The sequence below is a fragment of the Lissotriton vulgaris genome, chromosome 3_2, assembly GCF_964263255.1.
Source record: "Lissotriton vulgaris chromosome 3_2, aLisVul1.2, whole genome shotgun sequence".
Lineage (NCBI taxonomy): Eukaryota > Metazoa > Chordata > Amphibia > Caudata > Salamandridae > Lissotriton > Lissotriton vulgaris.
In genome coordinates this window covers 45,123,198-45,149,478 of record NC_141690.1, presented here as the reverse complement: position 1 = coordinate 45,149,478, position 26,281 = coordinate 45,123,198, and positions in this window count along the sequence as shown.

The following is a 26,281-nucleotide window of genomic DNA, read 5'->3' as shown; positions in this document are numbered from 1 at the left end:
AGTGGGCCTATCTTTTCTATATGTTGAAACCTCCGGGTATCAGTGAGAAATTCATGTCCTGCATTTGTTTGTTATACATAGCCATATACATTTCCAGGCTGATGCAGAATGGATTCAGGGGATACAAGTGGTTAGGGGGGCATGGCTGGGAGGGGCTTGTTAGTCAATTGGTCATTTTGCAACTGGATTCAGGCAAGTGAGTCCCTTGCTCATTTTGCCACTGGATTCAAGCAAGCCATTGAGAGAGCCCATCGATCACTAGCTGCCCGACCTGTACTTGGAGCAACCCCCGTCCCATTATAGTCAGGTGCTGAACTATCGTGATTGGGACACTGCACTTTGTTTTGTCAGGGAGAAAGGCAGCCTGAATTATCAAGGAATGAAGGTGGAGCTGTTTCCTGATTTCACTGTGGTGGTTCATCAAGCGCGCAGGCAGTTTCAATCTGTTAAAAAAATTCCAATCCTTGCACATCCAAAATACAATGCTGTATCCAGCCTGTCTGTGGATTCAACATGGTGGGAAACCTCGCATCTTCTCTGAAGTACTTCAATACATATGCCTTATAGGACGGCAGACCTCGAGGCAGGAGAGAGGAGACGAATCGGACTCAGACGGCTGATTGCGTTAGATTGGCATTGTTGTGCACTCATTATTGCTGTGTTGCTCACTGTTGACAGATATGTCCAACATGCGCTCCTTATATCAAAGTAAGCCATAATGCTGATTTCCTACATGTTAAGTAGGCCATATGTACCTATCTGCTGTTTTTTATTTTTAGAGCGTTGGGCTGCCTGATATGTTAAAATCCATACTAATATAATAAAGAGAGAGCCCAAACCTTTGAGGAGGGTAATCTCAGGAACCACAGCACCAATCACAACACCCAATGCAGCGTTGGAAAGGGCAGTTGCAGCAGAAGGACATAGGCTATGCAGATGTCCACCATATACATTTAAAAGGTAAAAGAACTGTGCCAGCAAAGTAGTCCCTTGTGGGCGTGTCTGCTTTGTGCTGTGGGCGTGTGCTGGGGCGTGATAAACGCTGGGGGCGTGTGGTTCGTTCCAACCTTCATGCAATGTCTCATATTGTGTGCTAATCCCACCCTGCTCCCTTTAAATACCCCTGGACCCCATAATCATAACCCTTCCTTACTGCTTGAAATACCCCAACACCCTTAAACACTAACCCATCCTAACCCTATAAATATACCCTGTACCCCAAAACCCAAACCTATCCATAAACCCTAAAAATACCCCTGTACCCCAAAACCCAAACCTAGCCCTGAACCCTATAAATACCCCTGTACCTCAAAACCCAAACCTACCCCTGAACCCTAAAAATACCCCTGTACCCCAAAACCCAAACCTACCCCTGAACCATAAAAATGCCCCTATACCCCAAAACCCAAACTTAGCCCTGAACCCTAAAAATAACCCTGTACCCCAAAACCCAAACCTAACCCTGAACCTGTAAAATACCCTTGTGCCCCAAAACCCAAACCTAGCCCTGAACCCTAAAAATACCCCTGTACCCCAAAACCTAAACCTAGCCCTGAACCCTCAAAATACCCCTGTACCCCAAAACCCAAACCTACCCCTAAATCCTAAAAATACCCCTATACCCCTAAACCAAACCTAGCTCTGAACCCTAAAAATACCCCTGTACCCCAAAACCCATACCTATCCCTAAACCCTAAAACTACCCCTGTACCCCATAACCCAAAACTATATCTGAACCCTTAAAATACCCAAACACCCTAAAACATATACCTCAGTACCCCAAAACATATACCCCTATACCCATACTTACCTTATCCAAACATTTAAAAAAACATGCTTTTACCATTCATGCATTTGCAACGAATTTCGTTGTAAATGTATGCATGGTAAAAGCATATAAAATGTAATGCCATGAGTGGAGTGGTGTGGCTCACTGGTTAGGGGCAGCATACTCGGAAGCAGAAGTCGGCCCGGGACCAGTGTTCAATTCCCGACGCGGCAGGGTCGTGGACCAGGGTCAGCGGACTTGATAATTCTTGCCTCTGTGCCTACTCTAACCAGGGGTCCCACTCGGCAACTCTGGGCATTAGCTTGCTAATCTCCACAACAGCCCCATCAACGGCGGGGATGCCTGGCTCCACCTTGGGGACTCCCAGTAGGGACCATCCCACAGGGAAAGCCAGGACGGGTTCCCCAGCGGTATACAGCGCCAGGATGCCGGCTGGCAACAGTGCGCTTTACAAGTAATACATTACATTATAATGGTATTGCGGAGTCATGGTACTTTCGTAATGAAAGTATGCGGAGTGATGGTATGTGGAAAGAAAGTTGCGGAATAATGGGTGTTTACCCTCCCCCAGTAAGTACATTGGTGGCCCGGCGGCCCACATCTCCAGCAACATGCTCATTTTTTTTCACCACCCATTTGAAAAATGCACAGGTCTCTCTCATTTATGGCCAGCACCGACATACACTTTTAGACACACCTCCCGCCAGAAGTTCTAGAATTGCAAACTTTAGAGCTGGGGAGCTACGTTCGAATCTCGGCATCAGCTCAACATCCTGTGATTCCAGGCAAAACGATTTGTCTCCCCGTGCCTACCACAAATTAATGTGTTCTTCTGTAATGTAAATTGTGCTCATGCTCATGTTGTCGAGTTTGCGCTATATAATATTGCAAGGAAAAATAAAGTAGGGAAACTCGAGTTCACACACTACTGAACGCGCACTCATAAGAGCATCAGCAGTGCACTGTGAATCGGAGCATTTCACAGGCCTGTCACAGATAAGAAATGCTATCAAAACGAAATCCTACAAAACAATATACTACTGGCCGGCAGCAATTCATACCCGGACAACGTCGGGATGGGCTGCTAGTGGTATATAAAGACACTCATGGTTTAGAGCCACTGTACTGTGTTCATACTCATGAATGTTCAGCCTATCACTTTATATCTCAACTCAGCCTATCTCTACGGGATACAAATGGCTACTAGCGTCCCACTGTATGGGAATTCACCACAAAGTTTTTCCTTCTGTTAGAGCACTTCTTGGCGCTTTGGTTGTAATGATTTCTATGTTTCTAAATTTTAAGGCTAGCTTATTCAGCTATGCAACCATTCAATTGTTTTCTTGTTGAACGGGGTGGTATAACAGCAGGTTTCCACTGCTGGAATGGGCGGGAGGGGTTGTTGGAAAGCAATGTTTTATGGAGAGCATATTGGTGGCATCACTGACAATACACTATGAGGTTAGGACATGACTGAATCCAAAGTCTTAACGATATTGTGGCTTAGCTGGAATGTCAGGGGGCGTAACAATCCTAAAAAAGTTTGTCAGGTACTGTCTTATCTGGATCATCATCATATCAAGCTAGACCTTCTAAAAGAAACTCACCTCACTAAGCGGGCGGTATCCACCATAGCCACTAGATGGGTGGGGGGAGGCTGGCCGCATCCTACTCCTCTTATGCGCGGGGTGTAATGGTTCTGATTAAGAAAGGGAGCCCCTGTGTACCGATTTCTGTAGATGAAGATGACAGTGGCAGATATGTAATAGTGCGGGAACATTATATGGTACGTCGATGGTGATAGTAAATATGTATGGACTGAATGTTGACGATCCTGCTTGCTATGATGCATTATGGTATAAGCTTAACAATCTACCTCCTTCTACTATTATTTGCGGGGTGATTTCCATGTGATTCTGGACCCCGCTGTGGTCAGGTTGTCCACGACGGATCCCATTCCTAAGAGGGCTGCTGCTTCGCTTCATGATGGTACATTGCTCAAACCTGACAAACCTCCAGACAGGTGTGATTCCTATCTACCACTCTCCTTAATTAATACTTGTAAAGATTTTAGCGAAAGTTCTGGCGACCAGATTGAAGCTACGCCTTCCAGTTATGGTACTGCCAGATCAATCTGGGTTTGTCCCTACTCGCTCAACCTCCCATAACTTGCAGACACTTTTTACGGTTATGCATGTACTGGAGCCCACTTTGATGGCATTGGCGGTATATGTTTGCAATTCTGCATCAAATGGGGGTACCCTTTATTTTTACTAATTGTGAAAAATTGCTCTACACACGTCCTACTGCACGGGTGAGGGTCAATGGTCGCTTGTCAGAGGTAATCTATATTCAACGTGGCACACGTCAGGGATGTCCGTTGCCAGACTTACTGTTCACACTCATACTTGAACCACTGGCCTGCATCCTGCGGCAGCGCTATGCTCACGCTGCCTTGCGTTTTCTCCAACACCCTCTGGCAGTCTCTATGTATGCCGACAACATGGTGTTGTATATCTGTGATCCCGCTCTACACCTGGCACCCCTCATCAGGGAATATATCAGTTTTGAGTGGTTCTTTGGACTTGGTATGAACTGGTCAAAATCGGTTATCCTACCTCTCATGGATTACACACCCCCTCTCGACCTGGACTATCCCTTAGTATGGTGTACTGATACTGTGAAACACTTAGGTATATGGCTCCATAGAGATCCACAAGTTGTGATACAATCTAATTACAGTACAGCCATCACACGACTTGAAGGGCAAGTGGCCCGCTGGATTAAGCTGCCCCTGTCCTTTGCAGATCTCATAGCTTTAATGAAAATGGTAATTCCTCTGCATTTTCTGTATCTCTTTTTAAGCATTCCTGTCCAGTTGACCCATCACTTTTTTAATACACTCTGCTCACTCCTGGTTACGCTGGCATGGGGAGGTAAGAAACCTTGCCTCCAATGGGAGACACTCACATTCCCTAATGAGCAGGGAGGTTTTACGGTGCCTGATTTTCATCTATATTACCTGTGGGCACAGGTTCACTACACCTACTACTGGCGGGCAGGATCCAGCTGACATCCCCCATGTTTCCGTTGAGGGGGGAGCCGTTCACCCAATACCACTCAAGGCCATGATAGTGAATACGCAGATGTATGATGGCACATCGTAAACGGTAACATCGCATGCCCTCACATCGCCGTTTTTAGATTGCATGTTCCTTTAGATAGCAAGTAATTACAACGCAGCCAATCACGTCGCATCTCAATTGAAAAGCATGCAAAAGACATTCACACCGCATACCAACACCCTGCATGCTTCAAAATCGCGATTTGTTCCCCATGCGCATTCCCCCTGACCCTAAGGCCCAAACTACACTGCAAGCAACGTAGCAAACACACTAAGACCCCCTCATACCTAATTAGTGTATCATTTACGCCTCTTAACCCTAAGCCCTAACCCTAAACCTTAAAAACACTACCCTAAACTAAATTCCCCTTAAACCTAATCCCTAACCCTAAAGCCTAAACACTACCAGATCTGACCCTAAACCCTAAGCCCTAAAAGCCCTAACCCAAATGTCTAAAACACTACCATATCTGACCTTTAACCCTAAGCCCTAAAAGCCCTAACCAAAATGTCTAAAACACAACCATATTCGACCCTTAACCCTAAGCCCTAAAAGCCCTAACCCAAATGTCTAAAAACACAACTGTATCCGACCCTAAGCCCTAACCCCTAAAACGCAACCATATATTACTATTAACCTAAACCTAAAGCCTAAAACCCTGCCCCTCCACTACACTCCCCATCAACTACCTAAAAGCCTAAAACACTACGGGTACATCGTCACCGTTACCTGTCTTGTGCTTCCAGCGTTGTCTACCGTGTCCGTTGTAAGTGCCCGCGATGTAATGGTTCCTCCGATGTAATGGCGTACGTAGTAACATCGCATGCGTTGTGACGCCACGTGACGTAAACGCATGCAACGTGACACATGCGTTGCGCTGGTCGTTTCGCGAATATGCACACAGTCTTTGAGAAGGCGGAGTTCGACAAAGTTCAAACCACGGCCAAAGCATGGCGGGAACTGGGAAAACAAGCACAGAAATTGCAGCTATATTCGCCCAATATGCCACTCCTATACCATACAGGTCTCTCTGTCACTGCTGAGCCAGCTGCCCTAAAGACCCTTAAAGATATGAATATGGTGAAAATGGTGGATGTGTTTCCTGGTGGCCAATTTATAACCTCGGCATCTGTGGCTGCAGGTGGTGGCGTTACTGCAATGCAGCTCTTTATGTATACTAGACTGCAATCTGCTATGCGTGCGCTTTATCCACAATTTCTTGCGGAACCACCTGCGCTTGAATCACTGCAACTTTTATACATGGCCTCTTTGTGGGCAAAGCTGGTCACTAGATTATATAAGGTATCACAGAGGAAGGTGGTTGCACTAGGTGTATCTGCATTAAATAAATGGAATGCGGTTTCTCCAAATCCCATATCTGAAGACGAGTGGTCTGGATGCTGCCGCCTGATGGGACACTTAACAGCGAACGGCAACGTGAGATTGGTCCACTTTAAGTATTTACATCAACTGTACTAAATACCTGGCCCAGATGTATAAATACGGTCTGCAGGACTCAGATAGCTGTAGGCGATGTGGAGCGACTAACGCCGACTTTTATCACTTAGCTTGGGAATACCCAAGGGTGTATTCATATTGGTGGTCTGTCATACGGATTATACACTTGATGATTGGGCTGCCTCTAACCTGTACTTCCCAACCAGGGGCCTCATTTATGAGAAATTACGCATCGCTGCGTGAAAGCAGCGATGCATCACTTTTCATTGCGCCCTCCTTGCAACATTCCTGATGCTTCATATTTAATGTATGACGCATCATGTCGCAAGGAGTTACAGATAAGTCAGTATTTCTGACATATCTGTAAGTGCAAAAGTGACGCATTGCTGGAGTGTGTCACAAAAGTGACGCAACTCCAGCAATGCGTCCTTTCACATGGGGCAATCCCCATGTGAAACGGCCTGTGTCAGTCTTACGCCTGCTGTGAGGCAGGCGCAAGATTTTGACGTAACGGCGTCCTCAAAAAAGTGATGCAGTGAACTCTCAAAGATTTCACTGCGTCACTTCTACGACCCTTCCTTGCGTCAATACGCCCCCCTTGCATACATTATACCAGGCGCAGGTATAATGTGACGCAGGGGTTTACAAAGTGACGCATCTACCTAGATGCGTCACTTTGTAAATATGGTATAACAAGGCACATTTTTCACGCTGCTGGTGCGTCACAAAAAGTGACGCGCCGGCGGCGTAAAAGTGACGCACAGCCTCATAAATGAGGCCCTATGTCTTTTGGGCCTGCTCGCTCACAATAAAAACTTGTATAGGAGGTTTGTGGATATAGCATTACTAATGGCCAAGCGAAGAGTCTCTATATGCTGGGGGGGGTAGACCTCGCCCACCACTTAACCATGGCTAAAGGACCTGACCTATTGTCATGATCAGTTTACGTGCTCTGCAGAAGAATTGCCAATGCCATCAAAACCACAGGACATTTGGGCTCTGCTTACAACTTATTTGCTGTCTGTAGCCACTATCTGATGTACTGTATTTATAAAAATTACTATTCCCACTCCAGTAAGTGCAACAGTAGGGAAAGTGTTAGATTGGGGGAGGGGTAAAAATTACTATTCCCACTCCAGTGAGTGCAACAGTAGGGGAAGAGTTGGGTAGCGTAGGGGTAAAAATTACTATTCCCACTCCAGAGAATGCAACAGTATGGAAAGCGTTGCATAGCGTAGGGGTAAAAATTACTATTCCCACTCAAGTGAGTGCAACAGTAGGGAAAGCGTTAGATAGCGTAGGAGTAAAAATTACTATTCCCACTCCAGAGAGTGCAACAGTAGGGAAAGCGTTGGATAGCGGGAGGGTAAAAATTACTATTCCCACTCCAGTGAGTGCAACAGTAGGGAAAGCGTTGGATAGCGGGAGGGTAAAATGTACTATTCCCACTCCAGAGAGTGCAACAGTAGGGAAAGCGTTGGATAGCGTAGGGGTAAAAATTACTATTCCCACTCCAGAGAATGCAACAGTAGGGAAAGCGTTGTATAGCGGGAGGGTAAAAAATGACTATTCCGACTCCAGTGAATGCAACAGTAGGGAAAGCGTTAGATTGGGGGAGGGGTAAAAATTACTATTCCCACTCCAGTGAGTGCAATAGTAGTGAAAGTACATATATAGGAATACAAAAAAATGTAATATTAATACCAATTTCAAATTAATTAAAAGTAATTACCAATTTAATATAATATAATAATTAATCAATTAAAAATACAAACAAAAATTAATTATTAAAAATAATTATACGATTAATAAAAATGAATTAACAATTAAAAAATAAATAATTAACATTTAAAAAATAATAAAACATTAATTCAAAATAAATACCAATAAATAAATAAAAATAAAAAATAATTAGAATTAAATGACTTCCCACCCTATTCCCCTATAAACCCACAACCCGCAACAGAAAATAAATCAATAAAATTAACATAATTATCAATTAATCAATTAATAAAAAATAATTACCAATTATAAATAAATTAATTACCAATTAAACATAAATTAACAATTAATTCAAGATAAATACCAATAAATAAATTAAAACATTTAATTAATTAGAATTAAATTACTTCCCACCCTATTCCCCTATAAACCCACAACCTGCTACAGAAAACAAATTAATCAAATTAACATAATTATCAATTAATCAATTAATACAAATTAATTACCAATAATATTTTAATTAATTACCAATTAAAAATTAATTAACAATTAATTCAAAATAAATACCAATAAATACATTAAAATATTTAATTAATTATAATTAAATTACTTCCCACCCTATTCCCCTATAAATCCACAACCCGCTACAGAATTATATTACTCAAAAATTAGATTCCATAAAATTAATTACTTAAAATAAATTATAAAATTAATATACACTTTTCAGACATATACTGACATAAAACAAACTTTAAAAAAATCGATATTATTAAAAAATCGATATTAACTTACATCAAATTCGATATTTTTGTTGACTATATTCTGTCCATTCGATATTTTGTCCATTCTTTATTTTGAATTCGATATTACTGCAATTCTATTCGATAATTTTGTTTACTATATTCTGTCCATTCGATATTTTGTCTATTCTATATTTGTAATTCTATATTACTGCAATTCTATATTTTTGACTCAATATTTTGACTGTATACCGTGTTAAACATGGGGGCCTCTGGTTGGCTGAGATAGATACCTTAGGCCAAAGAGGGACCCGTGCTTCTAAGTCAAGGAAAGGAAAAAAACTTTCTTGGAAAGCCCCTGCTCACCCCCTCGGAAGCTTGGCATGAGCAGCCAGGCTTATCTGCACGGCAAATATGTGACGTATTTGCAACCACGCTCACAGCAATCCAATGATGACACCACAAATGAACTCACCACGTTGTCCCACATTCAGGTACCAACTCAAGCTGCACAGCCAAGTATGTGAATGAATCCAATCACTCGAATTGTTAATTTAATCTTCTATTTAATCAAATTTTTACTCAATATCATTTTCACCACTTTTCTATTTATTCAATTTGTTTTATCCATTTGTAATTGGCAGCAAAGGGGGTCACATAAACACAGGAGCGGTGATAGCTTTCACAAGTCACATTTTTATTGAAACCTGCCCAATGCAGTTAATTCCCTGACCCAGTCCTGAGGCGGAAGCCGGGAGCTGGAGGTACGAAAATCCTTCGCTATCTTGTGTTTTTAAACATTTGTGTGGTGTCACTCAGCTGATAATTACTGTGTTTTAAAAAAAAAAACAATCTGTGCCAAACAGCTATTCTTCATCTAGCACACAGCCGATCTAAACGCTGTCGCGCTATTCTCTTTGTTGATCGGCCGCCATCAGCACAGGCGTGCTCGCCGACCACACCCACTATAGGCCACGCCCCCCCACCCGCCTACTTAAACGCTGATCACTAGCGTCCTGCATAATTCCCTGACCCAGTCCTGAGGCGGAAGCCGGGAGCTGGAGGTACGAAAATCCTTCGCTATCTTGTGTTTTTAAACATTTGTGTGTTGTCTCTCAGCTGATAATTACTGTGTTTTAAAAAAAAAAACAATCTGTGCCAAACAGCTATTCTTCATCTAGCACACAGCCGATCTAAACGCTGTCGCGCTAATCTCTTTGTTGAACGACCGCGATCAGCACAGGCATGCTCGCCGACCACGCCCACTATAGGCCACGCCCGCCCCCACCCGCCTACTTAAACGCTGATCACTAGCGTCCTGCATAATTCCCTGACCCAGTCCTGAGGCGGAAGCCGGGAGCTGGAGGTACGAAAATCCTTCACTATCTTGTGTTTTTAAACATTTGTGTGGTGTCACTCAGCTGATAATTACTGTGTTTTTTTAAAAAACCAATCTGTGCCAAACAGCTATTCTTCATCTAGCACACAGCCGATCTAAACGCTGTCGCGCTATTCTCTTTGTTGAGCGGCCGCCATCAGCACAGGCGTGCTCGCCGACCACGCCCACTATAGGCCACACACCCCCGCGCTAGATATGTGCATGCATAGGAAGCGCAGCGGACGAGGGCAGCGGACGAGCGCAGCGGGAGCGCCGTTTGCGCGCCGAAGGCACGCCTAAGGCAAGCCCGTCTGCGCCCGTCCGCGCCAAGATCGCGCCAGGCGCAGGAAACTCTGCCCAAACCTCCTTGTGCATCAGATACCTTCCTAGCGACCTTCACCTATTATGGGGTACTAACTATTGCTCCTGCAAACTCGACTTACCAAACCTCTCCGGCTCGTTCAGCTGCAAACATTGCCTCTGGTCCTCCATCATAGGCCCAGCCCATGTACCCACTCCCCTATCCCTCCCCAAGGATTCCCTGCCGCCCTTTAAAGGCGGCCTGATTAATGCCCGTTCTATGTGTAAGCATAGCCAAGACTTACACGACCTCATCCTTGACTCTGATCTTCACTGTCTCATGATAACAGAAACCTGGCTAACAGATGACAGCAATCCGGACATAGCCATCGCCCTCCCACAGGGTTTTTCTTTCTTTAGACAAGACAGACTGAAAGGGAGAGGCGGAGGAGTTGCCATTATACTGAAAAACACCTTCACTTGTCACACGTTCAATTTAGACCCCTTAAAAGACACTGAAGGTCTAGGCTTCTCAATTAAACTCAGTGAATCCTCCTCCTTCTCAGGGGGTCTGATCTACCGCCCACCTGGCAATGCTTCCGAGTTCCTAGATTCACTGTGCAACTCTCTGGGACACTTCTTACTCAGATACCCACATTTCACCCTTCTCTGGGATTTCAACCTACACCTTGAGTCCAAATCAGACTCTCAAACCAACAACTTTCTTCAGACCCTCGAAATACTAAACCTCCAGCAAAGGGTCCTACTGCCTACTCATTCGCGAGGACACACCCTCGACGGTGTCTGCACTAATTTCCCCCCCTAACTACCCTACCCCCTGTTCCCCAAATATGGACAGATCATAGCCTGATCCCGTTCCATATCAAAATCGTACGCCCCCTAACCTTCAGTAAAACGAACCCTCATTGTGACAACCCTGTCAACTGGAAAAAGGTCCAAGATAATCTTACCCTCAACCCTATCCTCCTATCTCAGTCCCCCACTTTATCTGGTAACGTCGAACTTGACGCTAACCTTTTTCATAACTGGGTTTCACAAGAAATTAAAACTCGGAACCCCCCAAACGTCTCTGCACAACTCATAAAAAAACTAAAATCAACTCCCCTTGGTTCACCTCTGACCTAGCTACTTCTCATCTACTGTGTCGAAAAGCAGAGCGAAAATGGCGCCGAACATATGACAATGTCGACCGTCTTTCCTACATCCAACTAAGAAAAAACTACCTCTCCAACATTAAGTCTGCAAAAAAAATCTTCTACGTCAATGCCATCAAGGAGTCCAGTCAAAAACAAAAAACATTGTTCTCAATAGTAAAATCGTTCACCCAGCCCAAAGCACTTCAACCTGAAATCCCCCCATCCCAAGAACTTTGCGACAAAATATCAGACTACTTTGAGGACAAAATTGTCTCAATCCAAAGAAATTTCCCCCCTCCGCAAACCACTACAGGTGCCCTTACTCCCTCTCAACTTGAATCCCTCACTGGTAGCCTTAAGAATTTCTCCCCTGTCTCCCTGGCTCAAACCAGAGAAGTCATCCTGGCGTGCAAGTCTGGATCTCCGTCTGACCCCCGTCCTCCCAAAATCCTCCACCAACTCATCGATGTGGTGAACCTAATCATTAACGATATAGTTAACTCATCTCTTCGCACCGGATCTGTCCCCCGCCTGTGGAAAAAGGGTATAGTTAAGCCCCTCATGAAGAAGGCCAACAAATCCCCGTCGGACCTGACCAATCTTCGCCCGATTTCACTCCTCCCAGCTTTGGGAAAAATAACCGAACAGATGGTCTACAGAGAACTTAAACGCTATCTGGAAGCTCATAATATACTCCATCCGCAACAATCTGGTTTTCGCCCCAAACACTCGACCGAAACAGCGCTGATTGAATTATCAGACACAATTAAGACGCTACAAGACCAGAGGAAGAATGCTATTCTCATTCTTCTCGACCTCACTGCGGCGTTCGATACCATCTCCCACTCCATCCTAATCAGCAGATTGACGGACATAGGGATTTCAGAAATCGCCCTATCCTGGGTAAAATCATTTCTTACTGACAGGTCCCAAACTGTCGCTCTTGGCCCTTTCCACTCCCAAGAGAAGAAGGTTTCCTCCGGAGTACCTCAGGGGTCTATCTTGAGTCCCCTTCTTTTCAATATCTACCTCATCCCACTCTTATCCCTGATTGAATCATTCGGCATACCGGTAACATCGTATGCCGATGATACACAACTCATTGTACCCCTAGAGGCTAACTCAACCAAGGCTGAGCTCAAACTCAAAAACTGTTTAACAGCGGTCTTCCAATGGATGGACACTAACCATCTCAAATGTAACTCCAGCAAAACGGAGATCCTCCCTATCGAAAGAACACCTCCTTCTGCCCAGCCCTCTGGTGGCCTGATGATTCAGTTGCACCTCCCCAGACTGTAACAACAGCCAGGAATCTCGGCGTCCTTTTCGACTCAGACCTATCATTCGACCAGCATGCCAGGACTGTAGCTGGCCGTTGCTTTGGAATAATAAAATCGCGGAATTTTTTTTCGACTTCCTTCCTCTGGACGCCAGAAAAACAGTAACCGTAGCCCTCATAATCTCAAGCTTAGATTACTGTAACGGTCTCCTTGCAGGGACAAAAAAGACTACGCTCACCAAGCTTCAAAGTGTTCTTCACATAGCTGCCCGACTGGTCCTAAAGCTACCCCGAAAATCATCTATCTCCGCAGCTCTAAAATCCTTGCATTGGCTCCCCCTCCATAAAAGAATACTTTTTAAAATATTGATTGTTGCCTTTCGAGCTTTCAACAAATCTGGTCCAAAATATCTCACCAGACGCTTCCCCCATTACAACCCTAGTCGATCCCTCCGTTCGTACCAGGACAACCTCATCCTCCCCGCTAGGTACAACTTGAAGACCAAGGGTGGAAAAACCTTAAGCTTCCTGGCCACCAAAGCCTGGAACAACTTGCCCAAAAATCTGAGAAAACAGACTCACGAAAAATCTTTCAGAAAAATTCTAAAGACTTGGATCTTTAACCTCCCTGATGACTACACCAAAGCAGCCATCTAAGCTCACATTACCACCAGGACTGATCTATCAGGAATTTCAGCGCCAAGATGCTCCTTCCGGAGCGAACGCTGCGCTTTAGAAATACCCCCACAATTACCACAAATATCACAAAATTTCTGGATGTTCCCTTTGTCAGGTGCATCATGACTCATATTACATTACGTCCATAATTAAACCATCATAGCTTGCAACATGCCGACTCTTCCAAAACAAACATGCTTGATTCCTGTCATCATGTTGACATTTTAAAACGTGCCACAGTGCGAGTCTCCTTCTCCATCATTACGAGCAGCCAGGCTTATCACCAAAGCAAATGTGTAAAGTATTTGCAACCTCACTCTCAGCAATCCAATGATGACACCACAAATGGACTCCACACGAGTTTCATAAAAACAAGTATATGTTTATATTAAAAAATATACCATGAGACCACACAATAAAAATCCAACATATGCATATGTCTAATATTTCACCCGGCCAATTATTCGGCCAGCCAGCCCTTGTAGTATTAATGAGCAATTTTCTATGATCCGATGCAGTTCTAATACAATGCTCTGCAGTTAGTAATGCAAGAATCAAGTACTTTGTAATGTCAAAACAATGCAGTTCGTTATGCAACAATCAGCAGTCAGTAATGCCAAGACAATGCAATTCAAAATGCAACAGTCAGGCAGTTTGTTATGCAGAAATAATGCAATGCATAATGCAACAATCAGGCAGTCCATTATGCATAAATAATGCAACGCGTAATGCACAATCAGGCATTTCATTATCCCAAAATGATGTAAAGCGTAATGCAACAATCAAGTAGTTCGTTATGCAGAAATAATGCACTGCGTAATGCACAATCAGGCAGTTTGTAATACCAAAATGATGTTATGCGTAATGCAACAATCAGGTCGTTCGTTATGCATAAATAGGGTACTCCGTAATGCCTCAATGTGGCCCCAACACGGGTATGGTGTAAACAAAGTGTAGCTCCACACTCCGGCCTTGGTTCTGCCACTCCTTGGCAAGTACAGGCTGCGATATGAGCTTGAGCGGAGGCTCACGCTGCAAGAATGGGAAAGGCCGAGAGCGCTCCTCTCCGAGCCAGCACCCTGCCCCAGTCACAACACACGCATGCTCCCTGAGTGTGACCTGGGGGCATGACCTCTTTCTCCTCTCCCATCCTCGCGACTTGAGGCTTGATGTAGCTTTGTTTAATGTTGGCAGTGAAACTCGGGCTACCCCCAACGCAGAGATGGTTTGAGGTCCCTCCTTGGCACAGACAGGCATGGACCGGTGGCTCAGCTCCTTTAAGGATGCCAGTCTGGGTCGAATGCAAAGACGAAGATCTCAGGCTGCAACAGGGCACACACGCACAGTAGCGCTGGGACTCACTTGGATTTCAGGTGCACACGATCATCGGGCAATCCTCATGAAGGTCTCAGGCTGCACAAAGCACATGCACACAGCATTGCTGAGACTCACTTGGATTCTAGGTGAATACGATCACAGGACGATCCAGACGAAGGTCTCATGCTGCTGCAGCACATGCACACAGCGTCGCTGAGACTCACTTGGCTTTCTGGCGTCCACGATCACAAGGCAATTCTTGTGAGGGTCTCAGGCTGCGTCGCTTAGACTCTCCTGAAAACCTTTGTATCCCTGAGTTTCCACAACAGAGAGCCAGCTCTCCTTGGGCCCTTAGAGTTCAGTTACTTCAGGATGCAGCACACAGCAGAGTCCTTTCAAGCAGGGGGACACAGCACACAGTAAAGTCCCTTTAGCCTCTCCTTGGTTAAATCAGCAAACTGCAGGCCAACCCAGAACACACAGCAAGGGTCAGTCCTTTCATTCAGTCTCTTCAGCTGGTTCTTCCTTGGCAGAGGTTCCTCTTGACCATGAAGTAGTTTGAATCCTTTTCAGTCTTGTGCAATCCAAAGTCCAGGGGGTTTAGCTCTTATAGTTATACCCCTAAATGTCTTTGAAATCTTTGGGGGTCATTAGGATGACGGGCGGACTTAGTTCAAAATTTGGGACCACCCGCCATAAAGGCGGGGGTCCCGTGGGGGGTATTAGGATGTGCCCGCCACAGTGGCGGGCACATCCTGCATTTTTATCATTGTGGCGGGCGGTGCTATCAGCACCGCCCGCCACCATGCTAAAAATGCACTTTTGCATTTACATTAACAAAGCGGCAGGCACCGCGCGGTGCCTACCGCTTTGTTTATGTAAATGCAGAGGGGGTACCACAGGTACCCCCCCGTGTGCACCCCCCACCTGTCCTTCACTCGGGGGGCCCACAGTGGGCCCCTGAAGGGAAGACCGCAAGGCATCTGCTATGGGCAATGCGAATATGGCTGGCGGTGTCTAATAGACACCGTCACCATATTAAACCTTTTCCGCCCCGGCCGCAAGGCGACCGGGGCGGAAAAGTGGCAGATGGTCTTTCTGTCCACCACGGTCACCCCGCCATGCTAATATGGCGGGGGTGATTAAGGGTAGGATGGAGGGCGGATCGCGGGATACCGCCAGCCTGGCGGGGGCGATCCACCTGCCATCCTAATGGGCCCCTTTGTGTTCGGAGGGCACTGAACCCTGTCCAAACCTGTTCTGGTTGTCTCCCTGCTGTGACACCTTCTTCCTTTGACAGTGGGCATATGGATCCTCAATCACTAAGCAGGTGATGGAGCCATTGTTTTATGGCGGCAGCCCAGGCCTCTTCACCTCTTGGGGCTACTCTTACCCCATGCACTCCAGATGCAGATCAGCCTGTTGCTTTCTCACCTGCTCCCCTGGGTCAAGACATTACCCAGAGCCTGACACATTCAAATCCAATCGGTCAATCCATAACCAGGCAGAGACACACAGAAATGTTAAAACATAAAAACCCAGCCACTTCTAAAAGAGTGGTTTCTAAACACACAATGTAAAAATCACCTTCACAAAAAGATGTGGTATTAAATTGTGAGTTCAGACATAGTAAACTTCACCTCTCCATCTTAGGCGTATGGGAAGATAGGCTGGAAACATATTACACATCCTCCCCCATTCTGTCCTATGGGCAGAATGGCCTTTAAACAGTGAAAACGAAATTGAGATTATTTCACTGTGAAGACATGTGTACACACCTCAGTACATATCCTGCTGTTCACATGCGCTGCACCCTGTCCATGGGTGTACCTTGGACCTACCATTAGGGTGTCTGATGTGCACAAAAGGGAAGGTTAAGGTCTGGCAAGTGGGTGCACTTGTCAGGACAACATGGCCGTTTAACAAACTGTGTGTAGGCTCTTTAGTGGCTGGCCTGAGTTCTCCTCTTTAAGGCTACTGGTGTGGGTGGCACAATTAGTGCTGCAGGCCCTCTAGTAGCATTTGCATTACCAGCCCTAGCACACAAAGTGCACATTACTAGAGACTATACTAGCAAGGGAAACATACCAATCAAGGACAACCAATTACCATTACACTTTATACAAGGAGCACTTGCACTTTGACACTGATCAACAGTGGCAAAGTGCCCAAAGCATCTAAGCCAGTAGAAGGAAATCCATCACAGCATCAAAAATAGAGCAGGTAGAGGCAAAAATTCTGGGGTAATCACACCAAGAAATGCCAGGTCTAACAGTATGCAACAGTGCAATGCTGTAGGGAATGAGAAATAACATACTATGTTCCACTATGAAAACTGTACAATTAATTCCATCCTTTTATAGGTAGAGCGTAGAGTATTTGATCGTTCTATTATTGTCTACAGAGACAAGTTGTAAATTTGAAAAAATTACTGCAAGTTGAACATGATTATGGTAACTCCTATAAAAACTAAAATGATGTTTCTTGGTAGATAATAACAGGCAGCACAGAATAAAAGCAGTGAATCACAAGGCATGTCTCTATATGTGTTACACAGCTCTTCTGAATAGCTACAGAGAGTTAGATGGTATCCCTGAATTTTATTGATCCCACCTAGTAAGATTTGTATTTGTCTGTTTGTGTCAAAACTCCAAACATTTGGCTGCACAGTACATAGTTTACCTCTCCATAGAGATGTTAAACACATTACCCACCTCTTTCCATTCCAGAGGTCTTTAGCATGAGATGGCCACACAGCTATCCTCTGTTCTTTTGTTCTAAAGTGAGATGAAACAGAGAATTAATCATGACACAAGATGATATAACCGTACACTGAGGGGAGTATGAGGCCTTAGGGACAAAGCTTTCAGCTTTAGAACTGGAGAAGCAGGTTTGAGTCTCAACATCTCTCAACAACTCTCCCTGTGCCTAAAATATATTTAAAAACATGAATGTGATCTTGTGTAATATAATCTGGTGCTCATGTAAAGTGCTGCCTTACCTTTGTGTCTTGTCTGTGTTATATAAACAGCAAAACATAAATACATAAAGTTAAAATAAACCTTAATAATACATTGTATTTACTTTTCTCATCCTTTTTGTGCTACAATGATCGTATCCAAGACTACATTCTTCACAGTAGCCACTCTAAATCTCATTATCTCATTATCATAAAGAATCCTTTATCCTTTACTATCTAATGACCCAATTGTAGTTGACAGGTTAGCTCATTACTAATTTTCTCTTTTTAAATCCTTCTTAAACCCATAGCAATGTGGCAAGCCAAAATAAAATGAAAAAAAAACATGTGGTGGTGAAACCAACATCATTAATCTTAAAAACCTTGTCACATACCTTTTGGAAAATATGCCCGCATTTCTAGCAGATTAGACTGTGAACGTTTCAAATGCTGTTTTTAACAGATTTATGACTGAAATTAAAATTGATTTCACTCCCTAGAATGAGAAATAAATGAAAAGCAAAAAGTCTGAACCTTGGGTCTCCAAAGGACATAATTAAGAGAAGAATCGTTTAAAAATGACAGTAAACCTTTGGCACAAGAATCCAGAAAATTAATGTGCAACACCTCTGCAGCACTAGATGATCTTATGAGAAACATTTTTTCAAAGGTAAATTCTTGATTAAGTCTTAAAATGACTCTGTTGAAAACTAACACTAAAAATTATTTAAGAAAGTCACCACTCTGTTGCCACACATACATAGTTAAAGATAGTTACACGCATAATTTTTAATACCATAATTCCAAAGTCAAAATAATTGAAACCTTACTTAGGATAGCTACCAATATTCGAAGCCATTTTTAAAAAAAGAAAATCAAAAGAGCATTTAATCTGTTACCACACAGATTCAAATTTTTAAAAGCTCTCATTCACACAAAGGAAGTTTCTACAATGCCTAAAGGTTGGACAGGTCAGAAGATCCAATCAACACCAGCTTTTCTATTGTGTCTCTGGTCTACTTTTTCTAAGCCAAATGTTTGAAAACGGTGTCAAAAACAAATCGAAACATTCTTCTGTGCTATTAGCAATCTGGTTTCGGAGAAGGGTGCAGTACTGAAACAGCCATTCAGCAAATCATTGATGCACATCCTAGAAAATGGCAATTTCTACCTTTTCATAATACTTAAGATTCTGGTGGCCTTTGTGGAGAAGTGTAGCTCACTGGTTAGAAGCGGCAGACCCTAAAGCAGAGGTCGGTCCGGGACCAGGGTTCAATTCCCGACGCGGCAGGGTCTTGGGTCAATGTCCGCGGACTCGATAATTCTCGCCTAGGTGCCTACGCTAACCATGGGTGCAACTCTGGTCAATAGCTTGCCTCATCTCCACAATGGCCCTATCAGCGTTGGGGTTGCCTGGCTTCACCTTGGGGGTGCCCAGGAAGGACCATCTCACAGGGAAAGCCAGGACGGGTTCCCCAGTGGTATACAGCTCCAGGATGCCCCGAGTGATGGGGTAACAGTGCGCTTTACAAGTATACATACACTTACATTTACATTTGGTACGGTCAATCATAACATTCTAATATACTTTAAAGAATTGTATGTTTGTAGGTTGGTTCAAATCCTTGCTTGCTAATCCCTCAGAACAAATATTAAAACATATGGCTCTTTCTTCTGCCATGTTGCTGTACCTGAGGGACTTCCATAAAGATTTGATTTTCCACTTGCACTTTGTAACCTCTCTCCGAAATCACTGGGTGAAATTATTAAGTAGCCTTGCATTATTGGCAGTAAAACAATGGTACCCACATTTATTTAAAGGTTTTTTCATTCAAAAAATGTTTTCACTTGATTCAATCCTAGCTCTAACTGTCACCTGGCAGCTAAATAGCCCCCTTAAGTGGGCAATGACACTGTTCTCAGAACAAAACAAAAGGCCATTTGTATTGCTAGGTGTACCTGTTTCTCTGACAGGATTACCACCTAGGCTGTGCCCACTACCTGATTAACTTCAAAGAGGCCTATCCTGCCACAGCAAATACTAGCTGACACCTGATGGGACCCTTTTTTCCCCCAAGTAAAACAGGCACTAATTCCAGTGGAAAAGAATCTGCCACTTGCGCTGGTTTAGAGTCACAACAGAAGAAGGTTTCTCATTTGCCGGGCCACACATCTGCCATAGGTACACAAACATTGCACAAAGAAGGAAGCGTTATGCCTTTTTTGTTGTAGGTACAGAGGAGCACTGTAGGATAGTTTGCAGTAGGACACACAGGAAATACTTCATAAATTGTTAGGGCTACCCCTGGGATCTTTTTCCATGCTGGTTATGGAGGGACAAGAAATAACATTTCCCCACAGACTAGTGCTAGGCAGAAATGTGGCACCCCAGGTAACGTTCTTGAATTCACTACTGGGCCTAATGTATGTGACAGAAGAAGAGCCTAGAAGAGTGCTACTGCTCTTTCTCTTGTAAGCAAAAAAAAAAAGAAGTGGACTACAAGGTTGACCTCCCGTTCAAGCTACAGGGATACAACACACTACAAAAGGGCTTACATCTGCCCAGCAGACCAATTCCAATTGAACCTGCCCTGGACCCTGCTGCTGGCCTCTGCTGGAGTCTGGACACCGACGTCCTGTCCCCAAGGCCCTGTACCCTTGTCTGGTGAAAAAATGTACTCTTTTAAACATTTCTTGTAACCTGGGACTTATAAACATTTTGTCTTCAAGAAGGACTTAGTGGAGAAGGTATCAAGACTCCAGATTTTTCTCAAAAATTATTATTGATCTTCACGTTCATCAACTTTTTAAGTAAATACATATATAGGACCAGTTCAGTATAATATATTTGTATCACTCTGCATTAGACAACTGTTTCCTATGCCTTATTTCTATTGGTTGCCTTCATTTCAATTATCATTTGTTAAGGAAAATAGACACCTTTTTAGCATTTCTTTGGATACTACTTTTCCTTGTACTAGGGCTGTATGCTTTGTAACACTGCAATTCAGCGCCCCAGTGTGTGTACTTTGCTCCTAACCTCACACTGTTAAATTGGTTTTACCCTACAAGTATATTTAGCTCTCCAGTGAGACAAATATTAGTGGGGCAGAAATAGCACCTGGACATGGTAGTTAAATGTAATGTATGGGCTGCAGTATACATTTACACCATACTCTTATGTAATAAAAATGTATGGCTGCTAGGAGCAACATTGTGATCAGGCGCGGGTGCAGTTTAAAATCACTAACGTGACACATTGGCGGTAAAAGTGCCTTGCTATGTAGAAAAGCTTATTTATATATATTAGATGAGTCTAATAAAGTATGCCTTCTAAACCCTGTAGGGAAAGGTGATTAATTTGTAAAAAAAAATTAAACATACTCTATGGCCTCACAGTGGACAATTACCCAAAGCAATTTTTACACCCCTAGATATAAATGAAATAAATATATTATACCACTACCTGGATACATATTTCAAAAATTATTCAAAATCATTTTTGAATAGTGGTCAAAAATTTAATTTTTTATGTTTTTTATTTTTGTATTTTATTATCACAGTTCAGCGAGAAAGAACATAAGACCACAGCAAAAATTCACAAAAATAAATTACATACAACAAATCAAATGTTAACAGCCTACAGTTGTGAATGCGGAGAATAATCCCCATATACATTCTCCTAATTTTTGTTTTCTAATACCTTTTATAGAATACAAACATTTGCCAAATTAAACATTTTGATACGCCAAGAATCAAAAGTTGGAGCTACTGGGGAAAGCCATTCAGAGGCAATAACTAATCGAGCCACAGTCATTGCAACAAATACGAAATTGTGCTGTTCATAAAAAACATTTCCCAAGTTGACCTCTTGGCCAACCCCTAAAATCATCAATGCTGGTGTGATAACAAAAGGTGTTTTGAACATCTTTGATAGATATCTTTCGATATCCTGCAAAAACGTATTTTATTTAATACAACTGAAAAATATATGCAATGTATCTGCATCATCTCCCCCACACCGAAAACATTTACCGTCATATCTATCTCCCCATTTGGGAATTCGTGCTGGAGTATAGTAAAGATTGAAAGCGGTTTTAAAGAATTGTACTTTCAGATTTGCTGATAAAAAAACATTTTTGGACAGTCATTGCAAAAAATACGAAATAGCGCTGTTCATAAAAAACATTTCCCAAGTTGACCTCTTGGCCAACCCCTAAAATCATCAATGCTGGTGTGATAACAAAAGGTGTTTTGAACATCTTTAATAGATATCTTTCAATATCCTGCAAAAACGTATTTAATTTAATACAACTGAAAAATATATGCAAGGTATCTGCATCATCTCCCCCACACCGAAAACATTTACTGTCATATCTATCTCCCCATTTGTAAATTTGTGCTGGAGTATAGTACAGATTGAAAGCGGTTTTAAAGAATTGTACTTTCAGATTTGCTGATAAAAAAACATTTTTGGACATATCAATTGAATCTCCCAATGAAATTTCCTCTCCCAATTTAACCGTCAATTGTGTATTGTGCTTGTCTAGGTCATCCAGTCTGTAAATAAATAATAATTTATACAAAACACCGATCTTCCCACCAGCTCTAACAGCGTCAATTAATAAATTGGGCCTCAATTCCAGCTTTCTTCGATTTAAAAAATCACAGATTTGGAGATATTTGAAGAACTGTAAATGAGACACTTGATATAATTTGACCAAATCTTCGAACTGTATTTCAAATCCCTCATTCTCATATATATCACTTAGCTGCCTAATACCCTTGTCTCTCCAACCCTTAACCACCTTATTGCCGAATATTGTAGGCAGTAATTTCCACACGTTCAATGGGGTATAAAATGTTAGGCTTTCCAAATTAATTAATTTGCGTATTCTCCTTCATATTTTAAAGGCTGCTTCTAAGACCTTGAATCTGGTCCTTTTGTAGTAGCTCCCATCAATAAACAACGGTTTGCCTCGGATCCTAAGATTAGTTGAAAAAAGGATGGAGCCACCACAAAATGATTCACTTTTTCTTTACACAATAACACCTGCAATTTTTGCAAAAAACAAACGTAATAATAAAACGTAAAATCAGGTATAGCTAGGCCGCCTCTTATAATAGGAAGCGTCAAAAATTGATGAGAAACAGACAAAATCCCTTGCTTGTCGGATATTAATATTCCTAAGTTATCTTTTAAAGCTGATATTCGTCGGTTGGCTTCCTTCATTCGTAGTTTCAGAGCGAGAGACCTCCCAACTGTTTCCCCATTTTCATGGCATTACTTCCTGTATATCAAAAATCTCCTTGCGTTCTCCTTATCCCAAATACCCCCTATTTTAGCCCGTTTCCTAGGTATGTCATCCTCTAGCTCAAGTATATTACCATGTTGTGCAATGCCTTGTATCAATTGTTTCTCTGCTACTTGCAGATCCATATATAAAACCTGCAGCTCTATTTTCATTTTTTTGTGATGGAACAATCAATAGCTCAATGCTTCGCCCCTGAAACAGGCTTTAAATGTGTCCCGATGATATCAATTCTAGCGGAATTCCTGTTGTTGTTAAAAAATTCCTTCAACCACCTGATAATATGTTCTCTAAAATGACCATTAACAGATAATTTCCGGTCAAAAAAAAAGTTTCTAGATCTTAAATCCTCTCCCCACCCTGCTATCTCTAATAAAATAGTAGCATGATCTGATGAAATTCTAGGATAAATTTGGAATCTCCCTTGTGCCAAAAGAGTCAATGATGAAAAAAAATTGTCTAATCTTACCATTTTTTTATTGGGTAAAGGAATAAAATGTGTATCCTGGATCTGTTGGGGATAATTTGACCCATGCATCTACCAGTCCATGATCTTTTAACAAATTATACAAGGCCTCAAAGACTCGAGGTTTCCTACCCTTATAGCCCTGAAGACCCACCATAAGATCCAGATTAGTTAGATTGCTATTAATATCTCCACAGATAATCAACGGGGCTGGCCAAGTCGCTAACTCTAAGTTCAATTCATCCAAAATCAAAGCCTCATCTAAATTAGACCCGTAGATGGTGCATAAGGTAAAAGTACATTTATTTCCTCTGCACTCAAACTTGTCGATTGAACTGCGAATAAACTTGTATGTGTTAGATTTAGCTAAAATCGCTACCCCCCGAACCATTACTGTTTGCTGAGAAGCAACGACAATTGAATATCCTAAGTCTTTTAGTAAAAAACGCTTGTCCCAAGGTAGGTGCGTTTCTTGCACCCATACAAGATGGATAATACGGAGCTCTGAAGCTATTCTATTGATATTATTAAGGCCAGAGACATTTAGAGAACAGATTTTACACCCACTAACGGCCATCAACACGCAAAATTATAAACAATGACTGACAAATAACGGTCTCTTTATCGAATGATTTAAACAACAATTGTTTTAATATGTACATTTCTTTCATGTCATTCTTTCTCATGGAATCTGTGATTTTTTTCCCCTTTTTACCTAACCTCCCACCCCAGCACCACCATACCCACCAAAAAAAAAAAAACTTCCTCCACCTCCCACCATTAACAAGGCATCAGGACTTATGGTCCTACAGATGTCAGCTGCCGTGTGCCCCATGCCCCCGCCTGTATATAATCCATATACTCCTCTAACTGAATCAGAGAGATACATCTCTCTCTCTGCTCACCTGACAAATATTCATTCAATAAATAATATTTTTTCCCAGGAGGAGTAAAAAGTAAGTAAACAACAAAGGAAGAAGAGAAGAAGAAAAGGGGAAATCCAAAAAGGTCACACCATTGCTCCATGATTTAAACCAGATCCAACCCCATACCAAAGGTACCCACTTGATAGGGAAAAAAAATTGCAAAATCACAATGACTTATTCATTCGAAATGTTATTCAAGTATTCTTTGGCCAAGCCCTCTGAAGTAAAAAAACGAGTGCGTTCATGATATATGATCTTCAACTTTGCAGGATTCAGCAAATACGCCTGCGCCCCTTTGGCTTGAAATTGACTAATCAGTTGTTGTAACTGCCAACGAGTTTCCATAGTATATTTACAAAAATCGGGACGAACAAAAAATTCAAAATCAGGGCCAACTCTCTTCTTATCCGGGCTTGCCCACTTGAATACATCCTCTCTAGCAAAAAAAATATTAAATGAAATTATAAATGCTCTTTGTCTAGCTTGAGATTGTCCAGCACGAAGTTGAATATTGAAAGGAAATCGGTGAACTCTCTCGATCTCCCTGTCCCAATCCCCTTTCCTCAGTTCTGGGAACGAGTTTTTGAATAAGTCCACAATAAATTTAAGAGGGGCCTGCCCTTCCTTGCCCTCCGGTATTTGTAATACCCACTGATTATTTCTTCGTGCTCTATTTTCAAAATCGGCCATTTTCCATTTGGTATCCTCTTTAATAGCACTAAGCGATTCAGTCATACACTTTTGTTGCCCAAGCTCGTCCTCTAACGTTGATATCCGTCAATCGGCCTCATTAAACCGAGTTGAAAAATCAGATTGAGATTTGGCTAGCCTGCGGACAGAGTTCTGAAATTTGCGGCATAAATTCTGAACCCGCTGGCTTTATTCCCTTGTTTCCTCTCTTAAGGCCATGATAGACTGATAAATCAGGTGCAAAGACACATTTTCCTCACAGTGTATTGTTGCATCCTCCATAGTAATTTGGGCTGGTCCTCCATTAGTTACGGTTATTACAGGCTTTTTACGCACAGTATGGGGCCCTTCCATCCCAAAATCAGCAAAATGATCAGAATCCTCCAAACACATACTGCTATGTGCACTCCGGTCTGACATATTCATGTGCTTAGCGTATTGCTGTGCTAAATCCTCATATGAGGAAGATGAAGGTTCTGACAGCGAATAGAAATCTCCGGATTCTACATCTTGAAAACTGCCCATGAGTTGTCGCTATTAACATTTCAGAATCACCGTTACTTCTGTCATCACTTTCTTGTGCACCAAGTTGCACTGTTTTTGCTATTTCTGCCGCTGCTGCTGCTTGTAGTGATTTATCTTGAAGAACCAGCTGCTTTTTCATCTTAGTTTTCTCCTTTATAGTGAAAAAAATAGCTGGAATAGTTTTTCTATCTGTGACCCCTTGCTTATTTTTACTAATTTCCATAGAGGCAGGAGGCACAGAATTGACTTTCACTGCTGTCCCAAATGTTCCATCCAATTCCCCACGGGGGGGGAGTTTTTTTTAGAAGTGCCTCCCCCCTGATTCGTTTTCACAATAATAGAGGGGTTAGAACCGGCACTTTCGCTCACCTCAGTTCCGTTGTTGGCACTTTCTTCTATAGCTCGCGGTCTTCCACGCACTCCCTTCGGGTGTATCTTTCCTCTGTCGTTCCCACCAACA